This window comes from Lynx canadensis, chromosome C2 (assembly GCF_007474595.2).
Source record: "Lynx canadensis isolate LIC74 chromosome C2, mLynCan4.pri.v2, whole genome shotgun sequence".
In the NCBI taxonomy this organism is placed as follows: domain Eukaryota; kingdom Metazoa; phylum Chordata; class Mammalia; order Carnivora; family Felidae; genus Lynx; species Lynx canadensis.
In genome coordinates, this window is record NC_044311.2 from 2,285,454 (window position 1) to 2,298,324 (window position 12,871).

The 12,871-nt window shown below is 46.4% G+C and overlaps 1 pseudogene; it reads right to left on the bottom strand.

The window, feature by feature from the left end:
• Positions 1 to 6,923: 6,923 nt before the first annotated feature.
• LOC115523817 lies at positions 6,924 to 10,883 on the bottom strand (annotated as a pseudogene).
• Positions 10,884 to 12,871: the final 1,988 nt, after the last annotated feature.

Genomic DNA, 12,871 nt, shown 5'->3' on the forward strand with positions numbered 1-12,871 from the left:
TTCAAATTAATCCTGGCCACGATTTACAACACTGTAAGTAATCACATGTAATTTTGGGTTAGGCGAAGGCTTCTCAGATATATCACAAAAGCACAAGCAAGAAAAAATAGGTAAATTGGATTTCATAAAAATTAAAACTTTTGTGCTTCAAAGGATACCATCATGAAAGTAAAGAAAGCCCACAGAATGGAAAAAAAATTGCAATTCATATATTTGATACGGGACTTGTATCCAGAATACAGAAATGCTTATGACTCACTAAGAAGACAAGTAACCAAATTTGAAATGAAGAAAGGAGCTAATGCACATTTCTCCAAATAAGAGATGCAAATAACTAATAAGCACATGAAAAGATGTTCAACATCATTAGCCATTAGAGAATGTAAATCAAAACTGCAATGATTTACAACTTCACATCCACTGGGTTAGTTATAAACAAAAAGACAAATAGTAAGAAGTGTTGGCAAAGATGTGAAGAAATTGGAACCTTCAATATATTGCTAGTGGGAAGGTACAATGGTGCAGCCACTTTGGAAAACAGTTTGGCAACTCCCCAAACAAAAAGAGTTACCATACAATCCAGCAATTCCACTCCTAGGTATACAGCCAAGAAAAAGAAAATCATATCCACACAAAAATGTGTACGTGAAAGTTCATAGAAGCATTATTCATGGGCGCCTGGCTGATTCAGTCGGTAGAGCATCTGACACTTGACCTCAGGGTTTTGAGTTCAAGCCCCACACTGGGTGTGGAGCCAGGGAAGGAGGGAAGCCAGGAAGGGAGGGAGGGAGGGAGGGAGGGAGGGAGGGAGGGAGGGAGGAAGGAAGATCATTCATCATAGCCAAAAAGGTGTAAACAATCTAAAAGTCCATGAAATGATGACTAGATTAAAATGTAGTATATCTACACAATGGAATATTATTCAGCTAATAGGAATAAAATACTAGTACAAATTATGTCATGGATGAGCTTTTAAAACATTATGGTAAGAGAAAAAAGCCAGTCACAAAAGACCAGACATTCCATTTATAGGAGATGTCTACGACAAAACCTATAAAGGCAGAAAGATTAATGGTTGTATATAGGCTTGAGGCAGAAAAGAATGAGAATGGTGAGCAACTGCTAATGGATATGGGGTTTCTTTTGGGGGTGATGAGAATGTTCTAGAATTGTGATGATGGTTACACAACTCCGAATATTCAAGAAACCACAGAACTGTACACTTTAAAAAGGTGAATTTTATAGTATGTGAATTGTATCTAAATGAAACTTAAATATAGGGGCGCCCTGGGTGGCTCAGTCGGTTGAGTGTCCGACTTTGGCTCAGGTCATGATCTGGCCGTCAGTGAGTTCAAGCCCCACATCGGGCTCTGTGCTGACAGCTCAGAGCCTGGAGCCTGCTTTGGACCCTGTGTCTCCCTCTCTCTTTGCCCCTCCCTTTTTCACGCTCTGTTCTGTCTCTCAAAATGAATAAACGCTAAAAAAAATTTTTTTAATAAATGAAACTTAAATATATACAAAAGTCAGCACCCTTATTATGACTTTAAGACACAACACGATCTACCCTTAATATTCCAGCCTCATTTCCTACTATCTCCCCCTTTCTCTCTCCAAACTAGCCTTTGCCTCAAAGATGCCAAGCATGTTCCTATCTCAGGTCTTTTGCATTTGGTGTTTCCTGCTTCAAATATTCTTCTTTCATATTTGTATAATAAAATGTTCATTCCCTTCAAGTTTTTATCAAAAAATTACTTTCCCGATGAGACCTTCCGTTGTTAAATTTCAACCCCCTCTTATATAAGATTCTATCAATCTCCGCTCTGATTTTTTCTCCTTGACATTTCTTAATATTTCAAATACTAAATATTCTATTTTCCTACTTATTTTGCATCTCATACTTTTAAAAAAAACTTTTTATGTTTATTTATTTTTGAGAGAGAGATAGTGTGAATGGGGGAGAGACACAGAGAAAGGGAGACACAGAATCCCAAGCAGGCTCCAGGCTCTGACAGCAGAGAGCTTGAACCCACGAACTGAGAGACTGTGACCTGAGCCAAAGTCAGACGAGTCAGACTGAGTCACCCAGGCACCCACGTCTCATAGTTTTGTTTTGTTTTTTTTAAGTTTGTATTTATTAATTTAGAGAGAGAGAGTGCATGTGTGCACAAGCAGGGTGGGGGGCAAAGAGAGAAAGAGAATCCCAAGCAGGCTTCACACTGCCAGCATGGAGCCCCATGAGGGGTTCGAACTTATGGACCATGAGATCATGACCTGAGCTGAAATCAAGAATCAGGCGCTTAACCGACTGAGCCACCCAGGCATCCTGTCTCACACTCTTGAATATAAGCTAAATGAGCACAAAAATTTTTGCCTATTGTTAAATACCATACATCGGGCACATAGAATAGCATCATACATACAGAACCTCAAACTTGTATTTCGAGTGCACATCTTTACCATATAAATGGTTTATATATAAAGGTATTAGGAAAACACTAAGACTTCAATATTGGGCAAAGTGAAAAAAAAGATAACTCACAGAAAAGGAAATGCGATTAGTAATAAATGATTAGTAATAAGTCACGATAGAATAATTTCAATATTATATCCAGTGGACAAAGTAAAAAGTGGCGGTCTATCATTTTAGCTTACCATATTCACTATATTTTAAATGATAATAAAATCATGCTAATGCTATGTATCAAATGTCCTAAAATGATCCAGTAATCCCATTTCCAGGTATCTTTTCTTAGAAAACAATCCAAAGAGAAACAATTTTATGTGTTTACATGCTCACTGTAGTTTGACGTGGAATGCTAGAACAGTGAAATTCTAACAGTAGTGAAACACTTAAACTGAGGAACAACTGTATTCAGTGATTAAAATTATGTTCCTGGGGCACCTGGCTGGTTCAGTGGTAGAGCACACATCTCCGTCTTGGGGTTGTAAGTTCGAGCCCCGTGTTGAGTGCAAAGATTAGTCAAAACTAAAAAATCTTTTACAAAATTATGTTTCTGAAGATTATGTGGTAGTAAATGAAAACGTTCACGTACGTAATGAAACAAAGCACACCATGAAGCTGTACTTGGTGATCACACTATATAATTAAACGCTAGCGACTTGATGGAATATCACAGAGCCACAAAGAAGTCGTGATATTGCTGCAGGGCAATTTGCTAATTTAAAACGTGCCTATGCTTTCAAATATAAATTTCTTCCCAGAAATTCAAGGGGTGACCAATTCTCCTACCTAAAGACTTCATTTTCGTTCACTGATTCAACACCTTATACTGAGCATCTTCTATGTGATTGGCAGTGTGCTGGGCAATGGGATTTAAAGAGGACTATCATCTCAGGATGAGAGTTCAGACGTTAGTGGGGGCGATAAAGAGACGGTGAAATAATACGGTATTCGAAACAGAGGCAGACAGAATCTTGTTCTACAAGAGGAGCTGTTTGTTGGAAGGAACAAAGGCTTCTGAGACCAGCTGCTGTCTGCTGGCTATATGTGCCCGATGAAGAGTGCATAAATAAAGACTTTCGCAAGGAAAAGACAACGGTGAGGCCAGAGGCAAGGAGTGGAGGGAGGCCAGACATCGTCGGGAGACGGTAAAGAGCTTCACGCGGCGGCAGGTACCCACGGCGACCGAGAGGCTGAAGTCATCACTGGCCATCAGTATCCTTTTCGGAAATGGAAAGTCCTAATCCAGCCAGGAGATGAAGACCACGGACAAAACCAGAATTCTGGCGGATGAACCACCGAATGCTTGCTTGGCGGCAAACGCCCTACTGGGCGCACATCTGCCGCCTGCTCCGACGCTCGCAATGGCTCCGTGAGGTGGGTTGTCTCACCGTCTCCCGGACGTTGGCAGAGACACCGAGACACAAGCAGAACGGCAGCCGCGGCAACATCACGAAGCTGGTAAGTGACGGGAGGTGGACGCCCAGGGCCGGAGCTCTGAACTCTCCCTTGCTCACACGGGCTCTGGCCAAGAGGAGTCGGCCCCGCTTAGGGCTCTAGTTGGTGGTCAACTCCCGGCTCCTTGCTGTCCTCTGAGCTCCTGACGGTGTTCTTCTGCCTCCAAGGTCGGTCGGCCTTTTCCTCCAAGAATGCTGCTTCCTGGAGCTGAACCCGAACAACTCTTCCGATCAGGGGAGGGCAGGAGACCCCAGCCAATCGTCTCTTCGCACCCAGGGGGCCATACTTCGGCCAACAGTTTTCCTCACACTCTGAAGAACTAAACAGGCATTATTTTCTAATTATGAACAAACGCGTCAGTGTTTAGTCAAGAAGAGGCCAACGTGGGGCGCCAGGGTGGCTCAGTCGGCTGAGCCACCGACTTGGGCTCCGGTCGTGATCTCAGGGTTGTGGGGTTCGAGCCCCACGTGGAGCTTTGCGCTGTGAGCACAGAGCCTGCTTTGGATTCTGTCTCCATCTCTCTCTGCGCAACCCTTCCCTCCCGGCCCCCCGCCAGCTCGCTCTCTCTCAAAAATAAACATTTAAAAAACATTTTTTTAAGAAAAAAAAAAAAAAAAAAGACCAAAGTATTCATCGAAGGGCAAATCCAACCACTGCAAAGGGGATCGATGGCTGATTACTGATCTTAGTCCTCCCAGCCCCGTCCATAAACCCCCGGCGCCACATGAAACCTGGGCCCCAACAGCCTCGTCCCCACCCCTCGGCCCGCCCCCAGCTACCGTCAGACACTCACCGGTCGGGGGACGGCTCAGGATCACGGGTCAGGGGATGTCTAGGTCCCGAGGCGGACTGGGGGGCCCGGGGAGAGAGGAGGCCGGGTCGCTCAGCGGCGGGCCCCCAGCAGGGCTGTTCTGCCGCCTTCCAGCGCTCCAAGGCCGGTGAGAGCCGCTGCCCAGGGCCTGCCCCTCCCCGAATCCCGGGGACTCGTCACCCGCCGCTCCCCAGCCCATTTGCCCGTCAGTAACCCAACGAGCCCGAAAGAGAACATGGCGGCGGTGGGCGGTTAACGGGCCGCGCGCGCTCTCAGGTCGCAGGGAAGAGCGCGGCTGAGCACGTGCTCAGCACAGCCAATCAGAGGCAAGGGAGAACTGACGGCCGCGTCTGAGTGGCTGGCCGGGAGGCGCGAGTCTCGCAGCCAATCAGAGCCAAATGAACGCTCAAGCCGCGAGTGGGGCGTGGGCGGTGTCCTTCCACCTGCTGCGGGAGCCGCGTTGGGGGAGGGGGGGACCTGTCTAGGGCCGCCGGCCTTGTGGCCGTGAAGGCCAAGAAAAGGAGGCAAGTCTTGGGAGTCGATCCGAGGCCAGAGCCACGGGAACATCTTCAGGCCTCACCCTTGTGCCCTGTCTGAGAACTACGGAAGTGCCCCGCCTGACCTCGCACTGTTCCTTCCGCCACAAACGCCCTCTTGCTTTCCATCCCAGTTGACCTCAGTTCTTCGTTCGAAGGCCAGCTCGGTGCCACCTTCTCCTCTAAACCTCCACCAGCCTGGGAGCATCTGACCTGTAGTCGTCCTGCATGGAGACTGCCCTGCTTGGGGCCCTCTCCCATCAGACTAGGAGTTTGTGACACAGCCAGGAAGTGGAGACAGGACTGCGCAGAAACGACTCGCGAGGACTTTGGAGGTCGAGGCCAAGCTTCATTCGCGCTGGGCTTCACAACCACCGTGCTGCGTGACCTCAGGGAAGGGAATGGACCTCTCTGTGATCAGTTTCCTCGTCCGCAGAAGGGAGGAAGATGGAAATGCCTCCATTAGAGTTGGACAAATTGAACTGTAAGTAAAGAGGCAGATAAACCTAACACAGGTTCTTATCACTTCCCTAACCTGAAGACTGGGAGAAGTTCAGGGGCTGAGGAGTGGGAGGGGGACTGATGGCACCTTCTGTTACCTACAGGCTCCTTTGGGAACAGGCACTTCCAGGTTTGGGGCAGCTCAGGATGGCCTTGGCAGGACTGCATCCAGCAAATGGAAGCCCCAGGAAGTGTTCCGTAGCACGAAGAAAGTGGCTTGGGTAGGGGTGAGGTCCCGGTACCAGGAGGGTGCCGGCAGGAAGGAGGGCCCTCTGCCAGGTAGAGCTGAACAAGACCCCCGCAGACTTTATCCCAGACTCAGAACCTGCGAGTAAGAAGGGAACAAGTTGGCCCTCTGGGCCCTGAGCCCTCTTGGGTCTGAAATGAGAGAACAGGGCTAGACCTCTCAGGGGGGCAACTGGGTTATGGAGGGCAGCTCAACCTTGGAAGAAAGCCCCACATTCCCACACCCTTCCCCTGCACATCCTTGACCTCATGACCTTTCATCAGGAACACCTCCTCCCACTCCACCCGTCTGTCCCCTACCATTTGTCTCAGTGTTTCCTTCACTTTCCACCTACTAAGAACTAAATACTAAAATCCAGCTGCCCCCTCAGGACATTGACTTTTCTCTTCTCTAGAGTGGCTGTGCTTTTTCAAACACTCCTGGTTCTAAAGGATTTAGAGGAGAAAAAGATGGCCTTCTTTGCTGCTCATTTCCCCTTCCCGGTCATGTCCCTGTCCTCCTCCCTCCAACGTCCATCTCCTCTGAAATGCAGCCCGTCGGACTGTGCCACCCCTACCTTGCCGTCACATCTACCCACAGTCGCTCACGGAGGACTCTTCACCTGGCTTAAGGCTCACTCTCCTCGCGTTACTGTCCGTCAGGCTTTTCAGCCATGAATGCCGATGTTCCCTCCAGTACCTTGGACCCGGTTCCTCAGCCTCATTTTCAACAATCCTTTCTGCATTTCGCCTGGTCGTTGTTAACTTTGCCACCTCCCACACGTCCATTTCAAGCGTCCTGTGCTCCAAAAACCACTTTCTACTTTCCTGCCACGTGTCTTAATAGCTCTTCTGTCCGCCAGTCATTTTTCTCTTTTTTGAAAGAGAACTTTCTATTACTTCTAGGTACAGAAAATTCCACAGCATCCACTCAGCCCAGTTTGGTGGCCAGTTCTTCAGCCTTGGCCTTTTCCAGCTTTCCAGTGGCGATGCAAGCCACCGACTTCGGACCCAGCACGCTGCCTCCCCAGGGACAGGGGATCGCCTCGTGTCTGTCACTGGACTTGGTCCTGACGGGTTCCACCGGCTCAGCCAGAGCCCCTTTGTCTCCCAGGCTACCCTGCGTGAAGGCAACAGCGGTGCAGGTCTCACCGTGGACCCGATGCCCCAGCCTGGCCTTGCCCTTGATGATGCCACGGGGAACCCCCATCTTACAACACAGGGCAGTCACCACCAGCTGAGCCTTCCTGTTTTCCACTAAGGCGGTGACAGTATTAACCCAGCTCAAAGGACAGGCAGCCTCTTAGCAGGGACATCCCCTTTGCTGGTAGCTTTCTTCTCAGCCCTGCCCAAGTCTCTTCTCTTGCTTTGTCTCTGGTCTGGTCTATATCTGTGGGTCAGCTTAAGCACTTGAGTAGCTGTTTGGCGGGGCAGGCGGGGTGGTCCTAAGGCCTGGGCGAACTGGTTAGTCATCAGAGGCACTTTTAGACGTTTATAGAGAACAGCCCTTTGCTGCTGCAACATGATGTAACGGGGCCATTTGACAAAAGGGTGAGGTCCCTTTTGGGCTGGATGTCCTGTCCAATGCTAAAATTCTTGGTCTTTTTCTTAAGCAGGGGATTGACCACTTTCTTGGCCTCCTGCTTCTTCACAACAGGGCCACCTTCTTTCCTTTTGGGATATGGGACGGCTGGAGACGAGAGTGGTTCCCCACCCTTGCTGCCTGGAACCCTCTTTGTTTCTCTGCCTCCCTTCTACCTAGTTACGATGCTGTGGCCTCATCACTAGAATTCGCTTCAGTAATCATCAACTCCTTATCAACTCCTAAATCCTCTTACTTGGGAGAACCCCACCCGTAGTCAATTTAACTCTACTTATCTGTCACCTGAGTCTGCTCAGTTTAATGTGGTGGGAAAAGAAAACAACAACTAGATCTGTGTAGACTGATCTCACATCTAGTTGCTAACTGCGAATCTTACATAGGCACTTGCCAATGTCTAGCAGTCCCAGGAGGTTTCTCCCATCAGTTTACTCCTCCATTCTCTGAACACCATTTCCTACCTTCTCTTACATCAGAATTCCGGCCTTCCTCCCGGTTCACCTTTGACCCTTTCTTGATTCACTGAGAAATAGAACAGAGCCACCTTACTTTCCACATCTTCCAACCTGCTTACACTGCATCCACATCACGTCCTCGTAAAATGCATGGCCCTCCTCCTCTCTTACTAAGGTCAACAACTGCTTCGTCTCTCTTCTCTGCTAGATCACTCCCGTGTATAAAAACAACTTTTCCTTGACCCATCCTCCCCTGCCACTACAACCAGTGCCTCTGCTTTCCTTACAGCAAAACTCTTCAGAAGAGCTCTCGGTGTTTGTGGTTCTCCCTTGTCATTCTCTCTTTATCCAGTTCTGGCTTTATCTCTACAACTCGACAGATTCGGTTCGTGGGTAAATCACCAAGGACCACCATTTTCCCCAATACAAAACCGATTTCCAAACAAGTAAAAACATGATCAGCAAAATTGGAAAGTACAATGAAATCTTAGTTTCTGGGAAGTATGAAAGAAAAACTTATGGCAAATGTTCCATCAAACACACTGAAGTAGGGTAACATCTGCCTAACAAATTGGCAAATAGTCTTTTTTTGCGAGAGAGAGAGAGAGAGAGAGAGAGAGAGAGAGCGAGCACAAACAGGGGAAAGGCAGAGAGAAAATCCCACCCAAGCAGTGTATGGGAGTCACACACAGCGTGGAGCCTGACACAGGGCTCGATCTCAAGACCGTGAGATCATGACCTTAGCCGAAATCAAGAGTCAAAATGCTTAACTGACTGAGCCACCCAGGTGCCCCACAAATAGTCTTAAAATATGAAAATTGTCATTGATACAGAAGATACAGGCAAATAGGCACTCATACACTTGTGGGAGGCCTAGGTGAGTCTATTTATAGGGAAATTTGAGGATATGTATTAAAAGCCAGAAAATGTACCATTTGACCCAAGAATTCTACTTCAAAGTAATTTTTCTTTTGGCCTGAATCAGAGCTAATCATTAAGATTAATGTAAAGGAAAGTCATGTCAGCATTCCTCTTCTTCTTCTTCTTCTTCTTCTTCTTCTTCTTCTTCTTCTTCTTCTTATTTTAGAGAGAGAGAGAGAATGAGAGCAGGGGAGATGGGCAGAGGGAGAGAGAGAATCCCAAGCAGACTCCACACTCAGTGCAGGGCCCGACTCAATCCCATGGGAGCTCAATCCCATGACCCTGGCTGGGATCATAACCTGAGTCGAAATCAAGAGTCAGACTCTCAACCGACTGAACTACCCAGGCATCCCACAGCATTATTGAAACAGTGAAAAATCAATAATAATCTAAAGGCCAGGCTGAATAATATACGAATGAATCAATTAATTATGGAACAGAACATAGAATGTTACAGTCTCTAAGCTGCTGATTTGGAAGTGCTCTTAAATGAGAACATTCTCCAAAGTAATCAGTACATTCTTATACTATGTATATAGTATGATTCCAATTTTGTATCCTGTTTATGTATATATAAACTCAGACTCATTTATTTTTTATATATTATACACATTTACCTATACTATATAGAAACTAAATGATAATCTTGTAAATTAGTAGCTATTTTTCTTCTTTAAAACTTCTTTTTAGATGTTCTCAGATACTGAAAATATCAGTGATGATATGGAATGTCACTGGAGAACAGTCCCTCTGAGTTCCATGTGTCTACTCTTGTATCTCAGTCCTTCCTTTCATTGCCAAGTTCTTTGAAATAGGGCCATGCTCACTGTACTCACTTGTTCCGTCTCCATTCACTCCTCATGCTGTGGTTATTCCCCCACTTTTGTCCGAATAGTGCTATTAAGAAGAGCCTCGGTCTCCTAATTTTCAAATTAAATTTCCACCTCTAGGTCCTTCCTTGAACCCAAGACATTTTACACTGTTCTCCATCATTTAATTCTCCAAAATCTGTACTCCTTTGCTCTCCAGGGCACTTGACCTCTCCTGGGTTTCCTCCCACCCCGGGGTTTCTTCTCCAACCCTTCCCATTCAAGGCGGTCCATCCGTGCTTGTTTTTCTTCTCATGTTGCGCACAGTATCGGAATTTTTAGTTCCAGTGGAAGATTTACCATGAAGCCCGTAAAGTTCATCCTGTGGCCTCTCACTTGCAACTTGGATGGGCAACTCGGAAGGCCCTGGGAAGGACCTTAGTATTAAAGGATTAAGTATGACTTTCATACAGATATAAAGTAAACGTATCAAAGATTTCATTTTAAGCGTAATGGGGGAACCAGGCAGATGTTATATGTGGTTCAAAGGAAAAAACAACAGACACATTTATAGATCAGAAATACTGAAGTGAAGGTACAAATGGAGACAAAGGGCCCCGCACGGGGCAGGATTGGTTTGCATTTCAACATACAAAAATTATCTTGCCTTGCTATCAGTTGTCTACAATTCAGCCTTGTTAAGTAGCTCCTGTACGATCAGAATCAGCTGATGCAAAAGATGTGTTGTGAGCAATAGTTTTCTATGAAGCACAGATTTTTCTCTCCAGTACAGCAGTCTACACATAACAGTCATGTTTCATAAAACAGACGACAGTAAGATACCTAACTACACTTGGTTAAGGCTGCTCTCTTCCCACTTGGAGTTGGCACATCTCATGTCAGAAGCTCAGGGGTGGCCACGGAGGTTTTCGGGGACCCAACTAAGGGAATATTGAGGTAGGGATACACTTAGATTGGATTTAACAGGATATATTTCTGTGGTCCCTCATCACTGTCGTGGTAGACGAACGGCTTCCAGCAATAGTCTTACTTACCTACCCTGAAGCAAAGGTGCAGGGTCCAACCCGGAATTCAGGATATTCCATGGCAACATCAACAACCCATTTGCCACCGACTGTCACCAACTTAAAGAATATTTAAGATCCTCAGAATTTACCCCTCAATTGAAAGAAGCGTGATACAGGGGTTTTTGTTTTGTTATTTTTTTCATATTTGACAGCAATTTGACAAATCTCGCGTATTTGCAAGACACATTATAAGGTATAAGCTGTGGTGCTGAAAGAAATTTATTTTTTTCTTTTTTTTAAATCTTTATTTTTGGGAGAGGGACAGAGTGTGAGCTGGGGAGGGGCAGAGAGAGAGGGAGACAGAATTGGAAGCAGGCTCCAGGCTCTGAGCTGTTAGCACAGAACCTGACACGGGGCTCGAACCCACAAGCCGTGAGACCATGACCTGAGCTGAAGTCGGACGCTTTACTGACTGAGCCACCCAGGTGCCCCTGAAAGAAATTTTTCTAAATTATCAGTAATGAAAAAGTTTCGACCAACCATGCTGGAAGGAGGATTGAACGACCTCTCTATTCTCTCTGTAGAAAACATTTTAAACATTGTTAAATGAAGAAGGAATCAGAGTATATGCAGCAAAAACAAAAAACAAGAAAACATAGGGTTTTTTTTTTTTAATTTTTTTTTTTCAACGTTTATTTATTTTTGGGACAGAGAGAGACAGAGCATGAACGGGGGAGGGGCAGAGAGAGAGGGAGACACAGAATCGGAAACAGGCTCCAGGCTCTGAGCCGTCAGCCCAGAGCCTGACGCGGGGCTCGAACTCACGGACCGCGCGATGGTGACCCGGCTGAAGTCGGACGCTTAACCGACTGCGCCACCCAGGCGCCCCGAAAACATAGGGGTTTTTATAAAAACACTGCGAACAATACAAATGATGTATTTTGAGGATTTTGTGACGTTTGTGGCATTTTTCAGCTTTTTCAAATTCATAATTTATTATGATTTCCTGTAACATGCTAAAGAAATATTTCTTTTTTGAGAGAGAAAGAGAGCACAAGGTGGGGAGGAGAGAGGGAGAGAGAGAGAAGAGAATTTCAAGTGGCTTCCAAGCTCAGTGCGGAGCCCGACGTGGGGCTCTATCTCACCGCCATGCGGTCACGACCTGAGCCAAAATCAAGAGTCAGATGCTCAACCGACTGGGCCGCCTGGGCCCCGCAAGAAATATTTCCTTATAACCTAATTTTGTACTTGTAGTTTTGTATTTTTTTCTCTTAAAGAGGGCCCCCCAATTGAACAAACTTCAGACCTACAAACCTACGTCCGACGCTGACCTCCAAATGGAATCATACGGTATGAAGCTTCTCAGACCGGCTTTTTTCACGGCGCGTATGCATTTGAGGTTTATCCGTGTCTATTTGTGGCTTGATAACTCATTTCTTTTTATTGCTGAGTAATAGTCCGCTGTCTGGATGTTCCACAGCTTGTTTCTTTATTCACCTCTTGAATGTCATCATGTTTTGACAGTTTTAAAAAAAGAGGGCTACTCAGGGTGCCTGGGTGGCTCAGTCAGTTAAACGTCTGGCTCTTGATTTCGGCTCAGGTCATGATCTCACAGTTAGTGAGTTCGGGCCCCGCACCGGGCTCTGTGCTGACAGGGCCGAGCGTGCTTGAGATTCTCTCCCCCCCACCACCTCTCTTCTCCCATCTAAATAAATTAAAAAGTTTAAAATTTTTTTTAAAAAAGAAAGAAGAGAAAGGGGCTGCTATAAACATTTGCATGCAGGTTTTTGTAAGGACACCGGAGTTTGTGCCAGGACCATGTGGCAAGAGTGTGTTCCGCTTTGTAAGAAGCTACCAAGCCGTCTTGCGGGGTGGCCGTACTGTTTTGCGTTCCCGCTAACGATGACTGAGGGTTCCTGTGGCTCCAAGTCCTTGCCAGCATTTGACGTGATCAGTGCTTTGGATTTTAGTCGTTCGAATGGGTGTATGTGATGGTGTCTCACTGTTGTTTTAATCTGCATTTCCCGGGGCGCCTGGGCGGCTCAGTCGGTGAAGCGGCCGACTTC